We start from the raw sequence: 24,455 nt of genomic DNA, 5'->3' as shown, positions 1-24,455 counted from the left end.
CACACACGCATGCACTCAGGCACACACACACACACACACAAACACACACACAGTGGAATATTATTGAGCCTTTAAAAAGAAGGAAATCCTGCCATTTGTGAAACATGGATAAACCTGGAGGGCATTATGCTAAATGAAGTAAGTCAGACAGAGAAAGATAAATACTTCATAATAACACATATATGGACTCTAAAAACAAATTTTTTTTGAACTAATAGAAACAGAGAGTAGAATGGTGGTTGTCAGGGGTTGGGGGTGGAGGAAATAGGGAGAGGTTGGTAAAAGCGCACAAAATTTCAGTCATAAGGTGAATAAGTTCTGAGGATCTAACGTATAACACAGTTATTATGGTTGATAATACTGCACGGTATAATTGAAATTTGCTAAAAGGATAGAATTTGCGTTCTCACCCCTCCAAAAGAGGTAAATATGTGAGGTGTTAATTAACTTGATAGTAGAAATCCTTTCACAATGTATTTGTATATCAAATAATCACACTGTACACTTTAAATATATTATAATTTTGTGCCATTTTACCTCAATAAAGCTAGGGGAAAAGTAATGAGTATGCATTATAGTACTTATAAACAGAGGCAAATATGTGACAAAAGAGAACACAAATGACTGGGTGGAAAGTAAAAGTATTTAGGAATCTTAATCTGTAAAGTGTTACAATATTATTTTAAAGGTATACTGTGAAAAGGTAAAGACGTATATTATAAACCATACAGCAATCACTAATGAAAACACAAAGAGTTTTTTTTTTTACCTAATTAGTAACAAAAAAAATGGAGGTAACATGGAAACTTAAAAAGATTCTAATTCCATGTTATAACAGCAGAGTTGTGCATTTTCGGCAAAGACTATATGCTTCAAAAGCCTAAAATATTTACCAACTGGCCCTTTACAGAAATGATTTGTTGACTCTTGGTCTATACGTTCCTATTTAAGTCAAAGATTCTCAAATTGGACTTCAGAAAAATAGCTGAATGTGATATCCAAGGAACCCACCTCAAATATAAAGACCTGGGTAAGTTAAAAGTGGAAGACAGGAACAGTTATGTCATATAAACATTAATTGTAAGCAAGCTGGGATGGCTAAGACAATGTGAGACGAGGCAGACTTCATAGCAAGTATTACCGCCAGAGATAAAAAGTAAGGATAAAGTGATTAATTCATTAAAAAAATAGCAATTTTAAATGTGTTTACATCTAATAACAGATTCAAAATATATGAAGCAAAAACTGAAATGAGAAACAGACAAATCCACAATTATGAAAAGAGGTTTCAATACTCCTCAATCAGTAATTGATAGACAAGACAGACAGAAAATTAGTAAGCATAAAGAGCATTTCAACAGCATTATCAACAAGCTCGACATAACTGGTATTAATGAATATTACATCCCAAAACAGCAGAGTACACATTCATGTGTTGCCCGAACATACACCAATGTTAGTTTCAGTCAGCACAGTTATCAGTAGCAGATACTTGTACCTCAAAAGGGTCCTTGGGGTTTACAGACCGCAAGACTGTGATTTCCTTTTCACTTCCTGGAATTCTGTACTGTTTCTGTTGTACAACATGGGGGCAACCGGAAGCCTCATTGGTGGTCTGTCGTACCAACTATCATTTCTCTAAAAGTGACTCTTTCCATTGTGACTATCCCCCTTGAATTTTATGAGGGTTCATAGCACAAGCATGTAAAACATCAATACTAATTATACATTTAGCAGTAGGAGCAATAAAAATGGTGCACAACGGCGGTCCAAACAGCCCCACCCAGGTGGTTATGGCGCCGTCTGTCATAAGCAGTAAACAAGACAGTCTCTCCCTCTCTCTTCCCCGTCTCCTCCACCAGAGAGTGAGAAGTAGCCATGGTATGGTCGCGTACCTACCCGGTTGTCTATGTGACCAGGTACAGAAACTGCTCAGTTTGGGGATAAATAAGCCTTGTGGTTTGGCGCACTCAGCAGGAATGTTCAGGGATGCTCAGTGCCCATGGTAGACTGCCTGTCCTAACACAGAGTAATAAAGTAAGCAGCTATTGATATGAGAACTGATGGGCAAATAGGCCAATGGAACAAAAGAGCAAACTCAGAGAAGACCATGTATAGGTGAGAATTTAATATATGATAAATATAGAAATACAGCACCATGAATCAAAGGTGAAAGGGTGAGTTGTTTTGTATATAATATTAGGGAGAAACTAAAATTGTATCCCTAAATAGCATCACATATAAAAATACAATACAGATAGATTAATGAAAGATAAAATAGAAAATCCATAGAAGAAAGTGTCAGAATTTATAGTTGTGATTTAGAGGTAGGGAAGAATTCTTTTTGAAATACTTGAAAAGCAGAAATCCTCAGGCATAAATGTGTTAAGTATAATTACATCAAAACTAATTATTTTTGTTTAATGGAGAAGAATACAGATAGTGTCAATGGAGAAATGACAGATTGTAAGAAAATATTTGCAATATCTAAAACTGACAAGGTACAAATATATAAGAAGTTCCTTTAAGTCCACAAGAGACAGATAACCCAAGAGAAAAAATGGGCAAAAATATGAATGGGTGATTAAAATAGAATGAATCACAAGGACTAATAGGTCAGTGAGGAGAGGTTCATTCTCAGTGGTAATCACAGACACAAAGGAAAACAATCATGAAATATCATTGTACCTCTGTTAATGTGATTAAAATGTAAAACTAGGCAATCCCGACTATTGGCAGAACATAGGGATATAAGAACCAACATGTACTCCTACAGAGAGAAGAATGGTGAAGCATTCTCGAGAGCTACCTGTGGGCATTTAGTCAAATCAAGTTTACACACACTTTGTGACCCAGCAGTTACACTCCCAGGAATGTAGCAAATTCTTCCAGAGACCCACAAGCAACATACATTAAAATGTCCATCATCACCTTGCTTATTGTGATAGGGATTCAGAGCAAGCTGAGTGTCCATCACCAACCGAGTGGACAGATCGGATCTGGTGGATACACATGGGGTTTTAGGAAACTTTAGAAAGAATGGACTAGATGTTCACGGGACCCCATGGCTGGCATTTCATTGCTGAGTTAAAGAAGTAAAATGAGGTCTATAATTTACCATGACTTCCTTAAATTAAAAAAAACAGGCACCCAAAGCACAACCTATTTTGTAAGACTACATATAATCAAATGACACATATGAAATATATTCATATGTTTGCCAATGGTGAATGAAAAAAATGAAAGTTGATAATGTGGACAAATAAGGGAAAAAAAGACAGAGAAAGAGAAAGAAGGAAGGAAGGAAGGAAGGAAGGAAGGAAGGAAGGGAGGGAGAGAGGGAAGGAGGGAGGGAGGGCAGGAAGGAGAGGAGAGGGGAGAGGAAAAACGAAACAGAAAGGGAGGGAGGAAGGAAGAAAAGTCAAAGAAAGTAAGTTCTTTTTCTTTTGAAATAGTTTGAGGGAAATGGATTCAAATAGAGGTAACAACATAAGGGAAAGCACACAGGCAGGAAGGCATAAGTCTGCAAAAACAAAGGCAATAACCCAATTTGGATGGAACATCAGAGTGTTTCAAGAGGAGCGGCAGAAGATAAGCCTGGAAGGGTAAGTTGGTAAGCTGAATTTGTCTATTTTTATTTGTTTTTAATCTAAAAGCTAAGATATATGCTTTACTCGTATATAATATATGGATTGACCCTGGAACTCAGGCTCACAATTGAAGATATCTGTGATCCACATGAAAGGAAATTTTTAAAAAGAGCCAAATTCTGTCATTTCTCCTAAAATCTATCCTAATTCTCTTCTGTCTCAGTGCAGCTAATATCTATGGCACTTCCTATGGCTCTGTGATGTCATTTCCTTTTGCAGCTATTAGTTCCCTGCAGTGTTTGTGCTTTACTCAACACAGGCTGTCTGATAACAGATGTGATGCCCAGCTGTGTCTATATACCAACCACAGAGCGTTCATTAATAACAATTATTAAGTACTTTATGATACAAATTGAGCCTGTAGCAATAGAGAAAACATCCAGCCATTTGTTTTATGGCCTCTTGTCAGGGTGAACTATAAATCCCCATTATCTCAACATTATCAGCACTGGAAAATGGATCTAAGCATGAGTCATAAATAAAACTACCAACAGCTCAATCATTCTGGAAAGAACAGAGCATAAATTTACACTTGACGATGTAATGTTATATATGAACTTAAATAATAGCTCAAGCCTTCCTGTCGGCTAGTTACGCAAATTATTGTTTTTAAGACTTACATTGGTAGTTGCATGGCTGGCATATTCATTTGGGCACACAATTAGAGTTCAATAAATATGGAGTCCAGACACTGCCCTCCCATAACGCAACAGCTCCCACTAATGATGTATGAAGAACAGTGAAAATGATGAGAGAAAATTTCAACTGACAGAATGTCTCTTAGGATTACAGGGAGTAGGGAAAAAATCACATTTTCTCTGAATACTACATCTCATAGGAGAAATCATTAAATTTGGGAAGATGGATAGAAGAGGAGCCACAAAAACTGTATGCATTACTGGTTCCTGGGTGGTAGTCCAATGGATTTTCAGTCAATCGTAAAAATATTTATTTAGTTACCGCTCTGTTTTGGGTCCAAGCTATCTTAAGTGATGAAGACAGAAGAGAAAGATAAACAGAACACATGAATGTAAGTTTTGAAAGAAAAATAGCCAATAAACTCTCTAGGAACCAAAGACATGCAAATGAAAACCATGAGATATTATTTTTCATGTTTTAAAAGTTAATTCCCAGTATTGGGGAGGAGACAGTGAAATAGGAAATCCAATCATTTGCTAAAAGGCATCCAAAGGGGTTCAAACCTAGACGGCCATTGGGCAACATCTACAAAGGGCTCTAAAAGTGTTCATTGCTTTTTTAAAATTAAGGTATAATTGACACACAACATTACATGAGTTTCAGCTACAACACATGGTGATTTGACGTTTGTATAAACTGTGAAATGATCACCATCTAGCTGACATCCAAATATATAGAACATTTAACGAACGTGCATGTCATCCTTGCACAAGAGCCATGCTTATCTGTGTATTGTTCCAATTTTAGTAGATGTGCGCCAAAGTGGGCACCAGTGTCCACCTACCGCTGACCAGTAAAAGATTCTAATTCTGAAAAATTTATGACGTACCAAATTGGCGCCATTTATAATGGCTAAAAAAGAAATAGCAAATGATAAGATTCACTAGAGAAATGGCAGAATAGCTAAAATAAAGTCTGTAAGGAAAGGGTTAAATAACTCATGGTTCACCCGTATGATGAACTACTGTGTTGCCCTCAACAATTATTTTGTGAAGATTATTTAATATGAAAGTGTCCACCGAGCACTTTAAATATGTTGTAAAATGTTATGTATATTATAATTTCAATCAAATCAATTAAATATTATGTTTAAATATGTTGTAAAATGTACAACTTTAAATATGTTGTAAAATGTTATGTATATTATAATTTCAATCCAATCAATTAAAATATTATGAAGTTTTTACACACGTTTATACATGCACCCATATAAAAGGCTAGAAGAAACACCCTAAAATAGTAAAAGTTTTTTTCCACTTGATGGTACTATGAATATTTTTTATCATCTTAATAATTTTCTATATTTCTAAAAATTTTTTTCAGCAGGACAGAGCATTTACAGCACATCTGGCGAGTAAGGATTTCAATTCACATTCTTTCCCAGGCCTTCTATAACCTGTATCTAATGGACCCGTCCAACTTGTCTTTCACAAAGTTTAACATAAAACTGGTCAAATGCATTTTCTCACTGCCCCCAAATCATGCTCTGCTTTCCAAATCAGCCGTCATTCAAGTTCCATTTCACATGTGTGCTCAAGGCAACAAAACGATATGAACAGCATGAAAGCTGGAATCTTAATGAACTCAGTCTCTACCTGGAATCACACAGAAGCAGAAATACCTCACCCATCAAAAGTCATTACAAACCCCCACCAAAAAAACAAAACAAAACAATCTTTTCCTTACATCTCTTCAAGCACATCAAAAGGAAACCCAACCCTCACCTACACCCACACCACTCAGAGCGCACTGCGCCTCCAACAGCTCCCGCAGGTCCCGGCTACGCCAGGTCTCTTCCCCATCCCCGCACAACTTTCCTCGCCGCCTTCTAACTTCCTCTTCTCTAAGATTCCTCTGACCTCTTCGTGTATGTCCTCTCTCTTTCCCACATCACATCTTTTGTCTCTGACCAGTCTCCAGATTGGCAAAAGCAGAACTATGAGGCGGTGAGCCTCTGTTTCCACGTCTGCAAAGAAGGTAAAATAATAAACCCTGTCCTACCATATCTTAAGATGTAGGTTCAAATATTTTAAAACTGGAAAGCATTGTACATGTCGTGGCTATCATACCCCCTTTTCTCATTCATGCAATAAGCCTTACTAGTATGCAACCGGTACTCTGCCAGCACTCTGGAAGTTATACTTGATTATTCTCTCTGTATGCCTTCCTTAACTGAATCCATCGTTAATTCAATTTTTTTCCTCCAAAATACATCTCAAGTCACCCATGGTTCTTCGTGTCCATTAGCACCAATCTAACCCAAGTACCCGTGCTCTCTCACTTAGACTACTGAATTGACCCCTGACTTACCTTCCCATCCACTCTTACCCCTCTACCATATTACCTACCCCTACAGGAGCCAAACATTTTCTTAAGCAAAAGTAATCATTTCTAAGAGTCAGAATGTCCATTGGTTTCTTTAATAGACATGATAGGTCCAGTTATTTGGGAGCACACACATAATGAAACTCATACATAACAGCATAAGAGTACAAAAGAGAAACTAGAACCCATGAAAGGGATACTTACTTGCCAGAGAACTCTGCAGCTCTGTGCAGTGGGAGGAGAGACGTCTACGGAGAGCCCCCTCTGATGCACACAGGTGCGTTTCCTCCTTGGATGTGTGACATACAGGAGACGCCTATCAAAGCAATTCATTGAATACACTGAAATTGACAAATTGCTTATTCAACTTAACAAAAGACATTTGAACACATTTAAATTGTTTTTCCCATGGATGACTACACTAGTGACGTTCGTAAACCAGGCATGCACTCTGTTTGAACTAAGTGCCTCAACAGCTTCTTACTGTGCTTAGAATAAAATCTTCGCCCCTTACCGTTGACCTCCAAGCCTATGCATGACACGGCCCCTTCCTGCTCTCCAGCCAATCTCTCCATGACTTATTATGCTTGCTGACTTGTTATTTCTTTACTGTTTCAGCTTTTCCCGTACTTGTGTGGTGCCATTCCATCTGCCCTATTCTTCACCTGAATAATTTCCACAGGAATTCAACTATGTTGAAGCATGTATGTCAAACTGATGTTAGGATTTGACAGGAACGTATTTGCATACATAGCTGAGGAGGCTCCTGGGACAATGCTCCTATTAGGGTAGGAAGCATCCAGCTACTGAAATGAGCTCAACACATCAGCACTATTCACTGAAATAAAAAAGTGATTCTGAGACTGGCATGGGTCTATTGCTAGGATTTGTTTCATTTCAATCCCACGGACTGAGAGACCTGTAATTTAAAGATTGTTGTGAAAAATCAGTAATGGCTTTTTCTCTTCTGAGAAACAGGTTCACTATATAAAGAAAAATAAGTTGAATCCCTACTGTGTTAGGTACTGTTAGTCGCTTGTTCAATGCTCACTTCCCCCTTCTTCTTTGCTGACTGAACTTTGATTTTATTTGGGGCGTCACTGTGTCTGGCTACATGCTTGCTTCTGCATCCTCCCTGAAAGCTCATAGTGTCTGGGTGGCTGATGACACACATGCAGGACGTTCCTGGGAGAGATAATGTTTTTTGGGGGGAATGGAATGGATGTACCTAACAAAGTCTTTCCCCCTTTCCCATGCTTTCCTCCCTTGAATGTGGACATGATGTCTGGATCCCCCGCAGCCATCTGCTAACCATGAGATGACAAACATGAAGCAAAGGTCAAGAGATTCACAGAGATGTTGACCTGATGCCACCAAGCTCCTGAACAACTCTATCATGCATTTATTTCCAATTCTCCATGACCCTCCCCCATGTATTCTTGAGAGAATCAAACATGTTCATGAAGTCTAAATAGCTGCTCTATTTTTGTCTTCAAGGACCTACTGCTGCGTATGTGACCGCATGCTCCAGCAAAGCTAGAAAGCCCTCAAAGTTCCAAAACCTCATGGTGATTTGTGAAGCAAAAGGGACTATCTCTTTCCTTACATGTCTCATATTAAGTGTAAAATGGTAATTGAGACATTTTCCTGAAACCTTCATTTCCAAATAAGCAGCAATTATAGGAAGGGCAGTGTCCAGCTAAGAACAAGGTAATGAATTCTGGAAGTGGAGACATGACCAGAGCCCGTAAGTGAGGGAAGTTTTAGTCCACCCCCATCCTCAGTCCATGAATCATCAAGTGATGGAATATAATCAGTAGTGATATCAATGTCCTAAATAACACAAATAATAGGGTATCTCTAATTGATATTTATTAAACTCTTTATTCTTAAAGAAGTGTCCATGGGGCTTCCCTGGTGGCGCAGTGGTTGAGAGTCCGCCTGCCGATGCAGGGGACAGGGGTTCGTTCCCCGGTCCGGGAAGATCCCACACGCCGCGGAGCGGCTGGGCCCGTGAGCCATGGCCGCTGAGCCTGCGCGTCCGGAGCCTGTGCTCCGCAACGGGAGAAGCCACAACAGTGAGAGGCCCGCGTACCACAAAAAGAAAAAATCAACAAAAAAAGCAAGAGACAACAAATGCTGCTTAGGGTGTGGAGAAAAGGGAACCCTTTTCTGTTGTCAGGAATGTAAATTGGTGCGGCCACTGTGGAAAACAGTATGGAGGTTCCTCAAAAAAATTAAGCTATGATAATTTTTATTATATGATCCAGCAATTACATTTCTGGGTGTATATCTGAAAGAAATGAAATCATGATATCAAAGAGCTATCTGCACCCCCATGTTCATCACAGCATTATTCACGATAGCCAAAATATGGAAACAATCTAAGTTGTTCTATGGGTATCTATATTTCAAACAGTCATTAAGTAAAAAATGATGACATTCTAAGGTATAATTTTCAGAGGCTGCCATTATGTGTGGAAGAATTAGGGAGGTGTGACAAGATGTTAAAAAGATCTTTCCTTGTGGCTGAATGCTCAAAGCTTAGGATAAAGGTAACAGACGCCCATACATTCTAGAGAGGCGCTACACACACAGCACGACTCACTGAAAAGTGGCCAAACTGGCCTTATGACCATCACCCTCAAAAGCCTATAGAACATAAGGCTAGAGATTCATCGAAGGAAAAAATTCTTCGAAGAATATTCATAGGAGAAGAGAAAGTAATGTCATTTTCCGTTTCTCCCTAGAGCTAAAAGGTATTGACCCAGCAATTAGTGAGCACTCATCACGTGTTAAAATTACACTAAGTTCTGTAAAAGATTTATCTCATTTAATTATCACAGTACTACTATGAGGTGAACACCTGCACCTGCCTGACCCTGAGAGCGAGCACCTCTGTAAATTTCATGCCCCTGGCTGCCTCTCTGCTTCACCCTGGTCCTGGCCTCACCAGAGAGAAATGAATACTAAAATGAAAACAAAATCCCACACTCCCCAATCTCTCAGACTCTGCACCCAACTTAGGTTCTAGCCATTGGATCCACTGGAGTGATACTTGGAAGATGGAAGTGAACAAAGGCTGCTATACTTTGCTGTTTATGCTGGCAGGTAACGTCCTGAACATATGAGAATCAAGATGCAGTGGTGGCAGCCAGACTTGGCATCCCAGTGCCTAGTCCCCAGCTCCACGAGTGTCAAGAGGCATTTGTGACAAAGACGGTGGCTTTCTGATCCCTGGATTGCAGCTCTAGTGTTGTGCCCTTGAGCTCAACAATTTCAACCCTCAACTCCATTCTGCAGCAATTCCAATTATTTTGAAGCACCTAATTTTCCATATTAAGTCCCTTTCTGCCTAAGAGACCCAGAGTGGTTTCTGTTTCATGCACTGAACCCTAACAGCAACAATGGATAAAGAATAACACCGGTATTTGATTTTTTTTTTTTTTTTTTTTGCTTTGCCCTAATAGACACATGAAATGCATTACCTACATAGAGTCAAGCCTTTCCCATCTGGAACTCACTCTGTTATCATAAGCCAAAATAGCTACGGAGGGAGGGGCAGGTGGTACTCAACATCCAGGCACCAAGAGCTGACATGTTCTTAGCTTTCCATTAAAGGCAGCTCTAGGGAAAGATGCCATCCTGATGATCTAAGTCAGATCACCCTGAAAACTACTTGCTCCGCCCTCAACACCAGTGCCACACACACTTTCCCAAATTACTGATCTTCAGGTGTCCTTTGTAAAAAATTAATAAACAGAAATCTCAATTAAGTAGAACTGGGAGACCAGAAGGGGGAGCTCTCATGCCCTGTGACCATAGCAGAGCCCAACAGGAAGATGAAAGACACTTCTTTCCTGGTGAGGACTCAGCCAATGAAAAGCCATGGACTCTCTGTTTACTCCAGCCCTCCCAGCTTCCTTTTTTTTCCCCCCTATAAAAGGGTTCTCCTTCTCTTGAAATGGGGGGACATGCACATGGCTCGCCATGGTTGCAGCCCCTTAATTGCAATTCTCTACTCATCTTGAATAAACCCATCTTTGTTGAAAAAATATCTGGCAGTCGATCTGCTTCAGGTCAACACCATCTTGGCCATATCTCTGATCCTCCCAGGGTCAGCTCTTAAGTCTCCCTACTGAGCACCCTACCCTGTACTTGACCCTGGCTGTCCCTTAGAACTCTACCTCTTGGGCACATATAAATCCTTGTTCATTCACTGCTTCTATTACACCCAACCCTGTGCATCCTAGTCTTTATCCTGCCAACCTGCATGCTGAGGCAGTAATACTCCCATTACTACTTTTGGTTTAGGAAGGGAAATCGCCAGAAATTTGTAATAAATAACAAAGCAGTCATGTTTTTGGCGGGACTTCGGCCTTCTCTCAGCAGGCTATTTTTTTGCCCTGCAAGGCAGTTTAATCATAACCTTAATGATGTCTCCCCACTGCTTAATGTGGGGCTGCCCTTGTCTCCAGAGCCAGGTGCAGTGTGGACACATGGGCGCCCTGGGGCTTCTACATGCTTTGAGTTGTCAAGCTCAGTTCTTGGAAAGCTGCTAATTTCCTCTGAGGTAATTTGACTGTGATTAAGTTAAGCTGCCACCAGGTGGACATTGGAGCCTTAGTTAAGCGGTTTTAATCTCAGTAGCCAGAGTCCCGATAGGCATAATAAAATGAAGAGAGAACGTAGTTTGATTTCCACTTAATTGTGTTTAAAAAAAATAAACAAAAAAGAAAAAAACGGTAGTTTAGCATACTACTTAAACAGAATTAAAATAGAGTAGTATAAATATATCTCACTCATGTATTTAACCAATATTTATTGAGTAACTGCAATGTGAACAAGATGGCTCTAGAATCAGGGATGGGGCAGACAACACAAAAAAACCAAGCACCTGACTTCACAGAGTTTACGTCATGGGGGGTAAAACAAACAACACACAAACAGATAAAAATACATATTTCTCCTATATAACATTATAAATTATGATACATGATACCACAGTATATAATGATATATTATGATATAATGATAATGATATACATAGTATATCCCCATGCACACCAGCCTATAAAGACAGATAAGATCACAATAATGATAACCTAGATTTTACTGACCCTCCCTGACCCACAAATCTATCCATGAAAGATCTTATTACTCTATAGAATTCCCTTTGTTCCCAACCCTGAAGTTTTTCTGGAATTTTTTAGTACATATCTCAAATATGCTTGTACATTGTCTGGTCAGTAATTTCAGTCAGCTACCACGTGGTTGACACAAGCCACAATTAATGTTTATGCTGTGTACCCATCACCCACCAGGCACCATTGCCCCTACCACACACAAATGCTTTCATCTTCTCCTATTTACTGGTCAAAAAAACATTTACTAAACACCTACTTTGATCCAGTAGGAGAAAGGGAACCCTCTTGTACTGTTGCAGGAAATAAGACAGCTATGTCTCTGTCCTCATAGAGCTTATAACCTTGTGGTGAAGAAAGACAAGGAAAAGAAATATACTATGAGTGAGTGCAGCTAAAAGTACAGAATACCATGGAATCATCTAAAAGGGGAAGTTAAAAAAGGATAGATGCTCATAGAGCAGGCTTCTAAACAAAGTCACGTGTAGATTGAGACTTAGACGACTAATAGGAGTTAACTAGGTGAACAGTATGTGCAAGAGTGTTCTCTGCAGAGGGAACAGCATACGTGCCATTCTGAGACACGACCCATTCCAGGCAGAGTCGTCTCCTGCCCCGCACTTCTGTCCATGTCCCAGAACACTCCAGACATGAACCATAAGCCTAGAAGAAGTTAACAGCAACTGGATATCACTTCCCACCTAAAACAGATAAAGATCAAGACAGATAATGAAATAATGGTCCTAAAGACATTAGGCATCAAGGGACAATGACTGCTGAGTGATGAGAAATAAACAAGCTTAGCCCTATTATTGCTCAGTCTACTTCCTGGAGAGAGCTCGGGGAAGGAACCCCAGCAGAGCCCAGCACCCGCCTTGAATTAAGGAAACAGAGTTAAATAAGAGATGGGAGGGACAGAAAAAATATTGGAAGAAATAAGGACTATACATTATCCAAATTTTATGAAAACTACAATTCCACTGCTCCAAGGAATCTCAACAAATCTTAAGCTCAAGAAATGTGAAGAAAACTACACCATGACAAATTGCTTAAAACCGGTAAGTAGAAAATCTAGCAGTTATATACAAAAGAACATATGTCATAAGGATGACAACAGATTATTCATTAATAACAATACAAGCCAGAAGTACTTCAAAGTACTGAAAGAAAAAAACTTTGATCCTACATTTCTTTACCCAGTGAAAATATCTTTCAAAAATGAGTATGAAATAAAAACTATTTCAGACATTAAAAATCTGAAAGAATTCATTACTAGAAGACCTGCTCTACAAGAAAAGTTAAAGAAATTGTTTCAAGCAAATCAGTAAAAAAAAAAAAAAAAAAAAAAAAAAATCCAGATAATAGTCCCAATCCATATAAAAAGCACCAGAAATGGAAACTATATAGGTATATGTTAAGATAATTTTCTTATTATTTAAATACTTTTAAGAAATATGATACTGTTTAAAGCAAAAATAATAACAATATACTACGGGTTTTATAACATATATAGAAGTAAAAAGTTTGTTAAAAATAACACAAAGGCTGACAAAAAGCACATGAAAGGATGCTCAACATCACAAATTACCAGAGAAATGCAAATCAAAACTACAATGAGGTATCACCTCACACTGGTCAGAATTGCCATTATCAGAAAATCTACAAACAATAAATGCTGGAGAGGGTGTGGAGAAAAGGGAACCCTCTTGCACTGTTGGTGGGAATGTAAATTGATACAGCCACTATGAAGAACAGTATGGAGGTTCCTTAAAAAACTAAAATTAGAATTACCATGTGATCCAGCAATTCCACTCCTGGGCATATACCCTGAGAAAACCATAATTCAAAAAGAGTCATGTACCACAATGTTCATTGCAGCTCTATTTACAATAGCCAGGACATGGAAGCAACCTAAGTGTCCATCGACAGAAGAATGGATAAAGAAGATGTGGTAGATATATACGATGGAACATTATCCAGCCATAAAAAAGGAGGAAATAATGCCATTTGCAGCAACATGGATGGACCTAGAGATTATCATACTAAGTGAAGTTAAGTCAGACAGAGAAAGACAAATATGATATCACTCATATGTGGAATCTAATTTTTTTTTAATGATATATGGTAACTTATTTAACAAAACAGAAACAGACTCACAGATTTCGAAAACAAACTTATGGTTACCAAAGGAGAAACGTGGGTGGGGGGAGGGATAAATTAGGAGCTTGGGATTAACATACATACACTACTATATATGAAACAGATAACCAACAAGGACCTACTGTAGAGCACAGGGAACTCTACTCAGTACTCTGTAATGATCTTTATGGGAAAAGAATCTGAAAAAGAATGAATACATGTATATGTATAACTGAATCCCTATGCTGTACACCCGAAACTAACGCAACACTATAAATCAACTATACTCCAATAAAATTTTAAAAAATAATAACACAAAGGCTGAGAAGAGAGAAATGGAAATATACTGTGGTAAAACTCTTATACTCTACATATAATAGGTTATCACTGGAAGGTAGACTATGACAAGTTAAAGGTTCATATTATAACGCAGCTAAAATAACAAAGATATATAGCTAATACATTACAAAGATATTAAATGGAATTATAATAAATACTCAATTCAAAGGAAGGCAGAAAAATATGAAAAGGGGGAATAATTGATAGAACAAATAGAAAACATATAGTAAGACAGTAGATTTAAATCCAGCCATCAATAATTAAATTAAGTGTAAGTGGTCTAAACACCTGAATTAAAAGACAGGGATCCTCAGATTGAATAAAAATGAATAAAACAAGAAACAACATATTATTCAGTTATCAAAAAACCTTAACTATAAAACAAAAGTAGATGAAAATCAAAAGGATAGGAAAAGATATAACACTAATCAAAAGAAAGTTGGAGTGGCAATATTAACATAAAACAAAGTAGATTTCATAGGAAACAATATTATCAGAAATAAAGAGCTCATTTAATAATATTAAATGGATTAATTTATCAAGAGGATATAAAAATCCTAAAAAATTCTTATGCACCTAAAAAATTTTCCAAAACTATAAAGAAAAAAGCAGAGAGAACACAAGGATGTATAGACAAATCCACAATTATACTTGGAGGCGTCAATGCTGCTCTCTCAATAACTGATAGAACAACTAGACCAAAAATAACTAAGGATATAGTAAGGATATAGCAATCAATTTGATCTAATTGACATTTATAGAACACCTCACCTAACAACAGCAGAATACATATTCTTTCCAAGTGCATACAGAACACATACCAAGGCAGATCATATTCTGGGCCATAATATGATAGATTTTAAAGTATTCACAGCATACAAAACATGTTCTCTGACCACAATGAAAGTAAATTAGAAATGAATTGCAGAAAGATATATGGAAAATTCCCCAAATATTTGGAAGCTGGTAACACACTGCTAAGATGTACACTGATCAGGGAAGGAATCAATAGTGAAAATAGAAAGTATTTGGAACTGAAAGTATTATATATAATGTATCACATATATAATACACATACACACATCATATTATATCAAAATTTGTGAGATACAGCTAACACAGTAGTAAGAGGGAAATCTATAGCACTAAATATCCATCTCAGAAAAGAAAAAAGTCTCAAATCAATGACTTCAGCCTCCACCTTAAGGAACCTGGGGCTCAAAGCGTTTGCTCTGTGCTCCTACAAATCCATGCAGCAGACAGTACATTGTACTCAGAATCACTCTCCTTTCAGACCCTGAGGCTCTCTTTCTAATTCAGGTCAAGCTTGTAGGACAGGTTCCCTTTCCCTAGGGATGAGCACCCTCTGGGAATCCCTAACATTTCACACTCCAAGCTACATCTCACAGTTTCTTTACTAGGTTGCCAAACATTGAATGACTTATCTGAACTCCTCGTAAGACTCCTACCTTCCACATTTTTTTTCAACATCTTTACTGGAGTATAATTGCTTTACAATGGTGTGTTAGTTCCTGCTTTACAACAAAGTGAATCAGCTATACATATACATATATCCCCATATCTCCTCCCTCTTGCGTCTCCCTCCCACCCTCCCTATCCCACCCCTCTAGGTAGTCACAAAGCTAATCTCCCTGTGCTATGTGGCTGCTTCCCACTAGCTATCTATTTTACATTTGGTAGTGTATATATGTCCATGCCACTCTCTCACTTCGTCCCAGCTTACCCTTCCCCGTGGTGGCACATATATACAATGAAATATTTCTCAGCCATAAAAAGAAATGAAATTGAGTTATTTGTAGTGAGGTGGATGGACCTAGAGTCTGTCATACAGAGTGAAGTAAGTCAGAAACAGAAAAACAAATACCATATGCTAACACATAAATACGGAATCTACCTTCCACATTTAAAGGGAAATGCAATTAAAGAAAACTTTTTAAAAAATAGAAATAATTACCCGCTAAATTTATCAATCATTGTTTAATCTACCCCTGGTTTTCCCTGCAGGCTTGCACTGAATAATTTCTTCACTTCAGCTAAATCTGTAGACCTCGGTTAAAAGGCCCTCTGTGCATAGATGCACGATTCTGATTTTTTAGCATTTTCATCAGTTTTCTCTCTTCAGTCTTTCTCCTTTAGAGCCTTTAATTCTCCTGATAAGAGTATATAATTTTGGCTTTTGTTATGCATCCTTTCCCAAGAACTCTGAGACCCAGGTTGTGGAAGGCTGGGATGGAATCCTGATAGACAATGAGGATGGCTCTTCAGGTGTGAAGGGGAGAGGGCAGGAGGACAGGCCATATTCACTCCCATGGGAAATCTCATCTTGTCTCGAGAATTCTAAGATATACGTAGCAAGTAGACAGCAGGGATCCATTGCTCTAGTTAACCACTTGCTAAGTCTCCATTTCCAACTGGGAAGAGAACACAGACTCTTAACCATGCACTATAATCCTTCCTTATAACCTCAAAGTCTGCCATTAGTCTGTTTATTACAAAATTCTGATTACCTTCAGATACTGATAGTATCAATCACATGCCAACAAATAACCTTAACTTCATATGCAATTGAATGTGCTACTCATTACAGAAAACATCTGAGATCCACTGAAAAATTCTGTTTTAATCTGTCTTCATCTTTCATTCTTTTTCATAATTTTTTTTTTACCCAGAGATCTCTTGGGTTTTAATCTGTAATATAAATTTTCTGTGCCATGTAATGGTCTGATGTGTAAAAAATACTCCCTCAGTTAATCCTAACATCCCCCAGAAATCTGATTTCCCTGCTTTCCTTGGGTGTCTCCGTCTTCCCTGGGCAAACACAAAGACTCACCACCCTAGCCTAATACCTCTTTTCTTCTCCCCTTCACCCTCATAACACTTGCAGCAGCCAGACCAATCTACCAGCAATGAATAACCTTCAGTTTACCATCACAACCAACACTGTAAATGGATAAAAGACAAACATATCATAATATAATACCACAACAATCCCTTCTTACGCATGTTTCTTTGGACGGAGGGAAAGCCAGCCTCTTGTTCTGCCCAATAGTCCACCCTCTATGCCCCACAGTCCCCATCAGATATGCGAAATTTCAATACGTTGCTTAAGTTTACCTTTTAAACATTAAAAGTGCAGCTCCCTGGTAATGTTTACTAGATAATGTAAAATAGATAGCTAGTGGGAAGCAGCTTCTTTTGAAAAGTTATGTCCTTGTTCTGTTACAATTCAAGGTTATATGAATTTTAAAACAGATTTAAGTGGAACATGAATATACTTTGAAACAAACACAAACCTCAGGAAAGGTCTGAAAGAACCTCAGAATCTTTATATATGTAACCTCAAAACTAACCCACTGGTAATGGTTAATCAGAACATGAAACTGCAAGCTGACCATGCCTGGGTGTCTGGCACTGTGGACTGAGCAGCCTCAACTTTTTCCAGTACCATAAGGACTCTGGTCCCAAGATTCTGGCCTTAGAATCTTGATATTCAAGAAAATTCCTTGACAATATGAATATTGAAAATCTAATAGAATTTTCCTATTAGAATCCGTTGCATTTCTATACACTAATGATGAACTAAGAGAAAGAGAAATTAAGGAAACAATCCCATTTACAATTGCATCAAAAAGAATACTTAGGAATAAATCTAATTAAGGAGGTAAAAGACCAGTACTCATAAAACTTTAAGACACTGATGAAAGAAATAGAAGACAACACAAACAGATGGACAGATATACTACGTTCATGGATTAGAAGAACTAATACTGTTAAGATGACCATACTACCCAAGGCAATTTACATATTCAATGCAATCCCTATCAAAATGCCAATGGCGTTTTTCACAGAACTAGAACAAACAATTTTAAAGCTTGAATGGAAACACAAAAGACCCCAAAGAGCCAAAATAATCTTGAGAAAGAAGAACAGAGCTGGAAGAATCACATTCTCTGACTTCAGAGTATACTACGAAGTTACAGTAATCAAAACAATATGGTACTGGCACAAAAGCAGAAATGTAGATCAATGGAACAGAATAGAAAGCCCAGAAATAAACTTACACACTTATGGCCAATTAATCTATGACAAAGGAAGCAAGAACATACAGTGGAGAAAAGACAGTCTGTTCTTTAAATGGTGCTGGGAAAGCTGCACAGCCACATGTAAAAGAATTAAATTAGAACAATTTCTCACATATATAAAAGTAAACTCAAAATTGTTTAAAGACCTAAATGTAACACCGGAAACCATAAAACTAACAGAAGAAAACATAAGCAGAACACTCTTTTACATAAATCATGGCAATATTTTTTTGGATCTGTCTCCTAAAGCAAAGGAAACAAAAGCAAAAATAAACAAATGGGACCTAATTAAACTTAAAAGCTTTTGCACAGAAAAGGAAACCATCAAGAAAAGGCCAATCCTATTTACAGATGAGGAAACTGAGGCACAGAGAAGTTAAAGAGCTTTCCCATGGTCATATAGATAGGAAGTGTAAGAGCTGGGATTGAAACCCAAACCGTCTTGCTTCAAAGCCCACATGCTTTCACATTTGACCTCTATACTGAACAATATGATGACCAAATTTTTAATGGTACAGACAAGAATCAAAGACAAAAAGGAAGGAAAGAAGGAAAGAAAGGATATAGGAAAGAAAGAAGTCTAAGTAGGAATTGAAAGTCTTCAAGGATTAGAAAGAATCTGTAAGGTGAGGAGTAGAAATCGAAATCAGATATGAGGGACCAAGACCACCCAGGAATAAAGGAACAATGTGCAGAGACACAGAGATGAGAATAGATAAGACATGTCCCAGAGACAGAACTACCACATCAGTGATACACTCACTTGAAATGAATTTTGACCATTTGGATCAGTCTGAAGAATCGGTGCTCCGTCTTACCTGTCCTCTCTCATCCCTCCACCATGCCCCAGAAACATACACACCTGATTTCCCATGGAAGTTACGCAACCATGTTCACAGTTCACTGGGAAATAGAAGAATGCAAATTGTTGATAAACACTGCCCTGTAAGTCAAGGCCAGCAGAATCCAACAGAGAACAGACACTAACTCACAACTCTCTCCTTCCACTTTAGTAGAAAAACTGGATTACGTCTCCCATATTATTGGCAAGCTGATAGAGCTTAAATCTCTATTCTCTCTTCTGAATGTCCTGGAGCCTAGATCTTTACTGACTTTTAGCCTGGAAATGACAGCCAACAGCTCTGGCAGTCATGTCATCACTGGGCCTAGAGTAAGTATAACCAAGTTATAAGAGAGTGATCTGGTTCACTCACTGAATACAAGGGTAGAGAAGAATTAAACCAGATGATTGAATAGAATGAAATATTAAAGTGCTTGGTATAATGACTGGCCCATAGTAAGGGCTCAAAAATGATAACTGCTATCATTAGCAACAGCAGCTAGATAACTTGGGAAATTCAACTCATGAAATCATCACCATACCATCAGCATTTTATTATCCAGCCCACAGAATACTGAAGTTCTTATAGAAAAATAACATTCAGACCACTCTTGGAAGAAGGCATATTTGCTTCTACCTTGGACACTCAATTCCTATCCTTCAAGATCCTTTCCAATGTGCATGCCTAGGATGGTACCCAGGACAGCAGGTTCTGTGACCCCTCAAGTTACGCCATGGTGCTCTGCTTCATAACTCAGGACTACCTAGCACAGATGAATGGCTGCAAAAAACCGATTTGGTCCCAGGCTTGGAAGCTTCTTTCTTTAACCACAGGTTTCAATTCCTGATTTTCTTCTAATAAGGGGGAGTAGAGAAGAAACCGGGAGCTTTCAAGTCAAGCAGATGTGGATGAAGCAATTACACTGAGGAGTGTCAGGATGAGTGTGGCAGGAGAGGATTCCGCTTGGGCACAGGCACAGCTGCTGCTTTAATTGTATCTGCAAAGCTACCAGAGATCACACGCTACAGTTAAGATTCTAGAGCTTCCAGAGAAACGGGCACTGGTCCTGTTGAGGGACTGAGGTGAGCTCGTCTACGAAAGAGCTTTCCTTTAGTGAACTGGACACACCCATGCTCCTCTGATACAGTGCTTTTTGGATCCCTAAGACCGCAGAAGACTTCTCTCAAGCCCTGTGGAAGAGGGGGTCCCAGAAGTCCTGGGCTGTGTTGTGCTTGAACGGTCAGGGTCAAACTCCAGCTCCAGTACAGATTTTGGCTTGAAAGTTGCCAGAAATATCTACAAGGGTCTCACATAGGCTGCACTGATGACCACACTCCGCACTGGAGATTCCTACCAGGGAGCACGAATCATTCCATGGGCATCGGATGCTAAGGAGACAAGAAGAAGAAATCTGTGCTTTCCATATGGATGAGGCCCTTTCATCAGGTCTTTATAAATTAATGATCAGCATTAAGTCAACAGAGTGAGTGGAGTGGCTGTTCTCCAGTGTGGAACCGGGTAAGCAACCATTCATGAAGTCTGTTAGATGTGCGGGCCTCTGACAAGTTTTAGAGGAAAAAGTGAGGAGATGCAGTGATCAAGGACTTTAAGATGGGAAAGGCTAGTGTGGAGAGGATGAACAGCTGTGTTCCATTTCCTCTGATGACACCATCAGAAGGATGGGCTGAGCTTCAGCAGGAGTGCCCAGGTGAGTATCCCAGCAACTCCAGCAAGCCTGCATCCCTGCCACCCCTCAACTCCGCTGTGTTCATGGCTTCCTTGAATGCCACACTCATTGCCTCTCTCCTTGCAGTGATTCCTGCTGGCAGGGCGGTGAGAAGCCCCCAATGCTGAGAAAATGTCAAGGAGAAATCTACAATTATTGCGTTTCCAGGACTCTGGCAAGTCTGTCCTCCAGATCTCCAGCTCTGATGGTTTCCCTTTGGAGATGCCCAGCACCTGGTGGGCAGGTTCCAACTAGCAGGTGATCCAACTCAATCCATCCGGATGCTGCGTTCTCATGCTGCCTCCACCACCTACCAGTTCTATTCCCCCTGAGAACTCCGTGCTCAGACAGGAATAACCAGCTGTCAGATTGGGTTTTATACTAGTTATAAATTAATGTTTTAATTGGTTTTATTTCCAGTCGAATGTGGAGAATGGGGCAAGGGATGGATCCCAACAGGATTTCAGAAAATCATTTTATTTCACTCTATCACAGCATCGTAGAAGAGTTACACTAAAATAAAATGCGGACACCCCATCTCCCCTGCCTGCATGGCATGCCTGCATATCAAAGTAATAAACTTTCCATTTCAGTGGGGGAATGAAGCTATTTGTCAGTTCCAATGTCAAGAATGAATGCAATTCAAATTCTCCAGCCATTTATTTCAACAATTCTCTACTCTACAGCTGAAATAACTTAACATAAGAAATAGCTGCTCACTCAATGTAAAACTTGCAAACCTGGTTCCACAAGACATAGTTCTAAAAAAAAATAGTGAATCTGCAAGGGCTGCTGGGTAAGACACTCCATCCATCTTGGTGCAATGGTAATGCCCAAGACCACTGGAGCCACGCCACCACCATCCTGGGCTGGGAGAAACATCCCAGTGGGCCAATCTCTTCACTTCCCTCTTCATTACCATCATGATAATTGCTGCCATTTCCTCATAAACATTCACGATTCATCATCTTTCCTCGTTAAACCTGATGCGTTGATGACACCCACATCCAGAAGAATTAGAAATAATGATAAAATTTTTCATTTCACCCTTGACAAGTCCCTATTGCAGATGGCTACAGAAGATAAACCTGAGTGGCAGCAGGAGAATGGCTTTGTGTGGCTGGTGGGGTGAGGAGGAGGCTCCTGGGAAACCTGTTGATAGAAAGTATGAGGCATCCATGTTCCGTCTCCGGCCTGGGGCTGAGCACCACACCTAGATGTTTGGAATGATCTTCCAGTGTTCAGGAAGCCTCCCCTCCACTTCCCACTCACTACCTTAACAGGAAGCATTTGAAAATGAAGAGTGCCCATATGGGAACATATGTATATGTATAACTGATTCACTTTGTTATAAAGCAGAAACTAACACACCATTGTAAAGCAATTATACTCCAATAAAGATGTAAAGAAAAAAAAAAGATAATGAAGAGTGCCAAGAGCCTGAAAAATGTTGTCTACTGAAAAACCAAATTTTTCACTTCTCATTAAAACCAGTAGCAAACATTCATATACTCTATAGCACATACTATGTACCAGATTCTAAAGCATTTTACACATATAAACTTGCTTAGCCCTCCTTACAATCCTAGGAGGTAAATGTTATCAATATTCCCATATGAGAAAACTGAGGTTTGCTGACCTGGCCAAAGGCCCAGAGTTTTCAAATTATGGCACTGAAATTGGATCTCGGGTACCTGTCCCAGAGCCTGTGCTCTTAACCAGCACAGTAAGTGCCCTCTCTCAAAACTGCATCTTACTGAAATTCCCGGAGGACATTTTCTGAGAATTGGGTGTTCCTGGCAGTCGTTTCAGTGAGGTTCTGCCTAAAGGTAGAAGAGTAATTCCCAGTCACCTACACATGTTTAAAGCTGTTTTCCAAATACAGTTAACCCTTGAACAAGGCAGGGGTTAGGGGCGCCAACCCTGCGCACAGTGGATCCGCGGATTTCACCAGCCTCAGACAGTATAGTACCGTACTATTTACTCTTGAAAAAAATGTGTGTAGTGAGGTGGGATGAATTGGGAGATTGGGACTGACATATACACACTACTACGCATACAACAGATAGCTAATGAGAACCTACTGTATAGCACAGGGAACTCTACTCGATGCTCTGTACTGACCTAAATGGGAAGGAAATCTAAAAGAGAGTGGCTATGTGTATACGAATGACTGATTCACTTTGCTATAGAACAAGAAACATTACAACATTGTAAAGCAACTATACTCCAATAAAAATTAATAAAAAATAAAAATAAAATAGATAACCAACAAGGACCTACTGTACAGCATGGGGAACTCTGCTCAATACTCTGTAATAACCTAAATGGGGAAGTAATTTGAAAAAGAATAGACACGTGTATATGTATAACTGAATCAATTTGCTGTACACCTGAAACTAACACAACATTGTTAATCAGCTCTACTCCAATATAAAATAAAATTTTTTTTAAAAGAAATACATACAAAAAATTTTTTTAAATGTGTGTATAAGTGAACTGCAAAGTTCAAACCCACGTTGTTCAAGAGTCAAGTGTACTACCAAAGAACAAAAGACCAGTTCCTCTCTTTCTAGTACACTTGAGTTCTTTAATTCCCTTTGGGTAAGATTAAGGGAGGAATGAGAGGACCAGGGGAGAGGGTTAAAGGCCAAGAGAGTAGAAAGGCGCCCGAAAGGGAGGCATCGTGCGTGTCAGGAAAACACTGAGGAGGAGGCCTCTGCAGGGCAGGATTCACGCAGGGAAGTATAAGGAGGTGCAGCTAGGTGGAGAGATGAACTGGAACAAGACACATAGGGCCTTGAACATGACAAGAGGAAAGACTTAGGCAAGGTTTGTCTGCAGGGCCAGTGGCACGGACAGGAGGAACAGGCAGGGACTACGCCTGAGCTTCTGACACTCTGAAACTGTCCTCCCAAGGCCCTTTCACTTTGCTCTCAGGGACCTCGCCATTGCTTCTGCTTCCCAGTGAAGCCCAGAAGACGTGCGAGGCCCCCACTTGCAAGCCCAGGCTGCTCGTGAAGGAAATTTCCCACAGCCGTTTGCCTGGGCTCAGTCAGTGCCGGCAAACAGACCCAAGCAGAGCTAAGGGCCACAGCCTCTTGCTTGTCTATCATCAAAGACGCCTGTCCTTCACGAGGAATTGACTTCTGCGGGTCCATTCTCATCTCCCAAGGAGCTCCAAGAGTAAATGCTGGGCACATTCCCAAGTCTCTCTCTCTCTCTCTAACTTTTGGCTCCAAAGAAGTCTTTTATCCACTGAATGATTAGCTCACAGACAGCCAGTGCGGAATATACAACTCGTGCAACTGGTCTACTTCCTCCTTCTGTACATTTAACCCCTTCTCATTGGTGATCAGCTGTCATAAAAGTCTAGAGTATGTGGGATAGAGAAGAAAGGGGCCTCGTTGTCACTCTTACTCACCCACGTTTCTGGCCATCAATAGTTTGGCCGGGTAAGGGGAGATAGAGTGAGACCAGGCACGAAG

The 24,455-nt window shown here is 39.4% G+C and overlaps 1 protein-coding gene across 13 annotated transcripts in view; it reads right to left on the bottom strand.

Annotated features, from left to right (window-relative positions):
• The window catches only part of NTM (neurotrimin), a gene marked incomplete at its 3' end in the record, with an annotated part of 1,328,870 nt that overhangs the window by 1,274,627 nt on the left and 29,788 nt on the right, over positions 1–24,455 (bottom strand). For all 13 annotated transcript variants that reach the window (XM_079930756.1, XM_079930747.1, XM_079930749.1 and 10 more), the window contains exon 2: positions 6,879–6,990. The remainder of the gene's footprint in view (positions 1–6,878; positions 6,991–24,455) is intronic.

The sequence above is a fragment of the Stenella coeruleoalba genome, assembly GCF_951394435.1.
Source record: "Stenella coeruleoalba genome assembly, chromosome: 8".
In the NCBI taxonomy this organism is placed as follows: Eukaryota; Metazoa; Chordata; class Mammalia; order Artiodactyla; family Delphinidae; genus Stenella; species Stenella coeruleoalba.
This window is presented reverse-complemented; position numbering and strand designations above follow the sequence as displayed.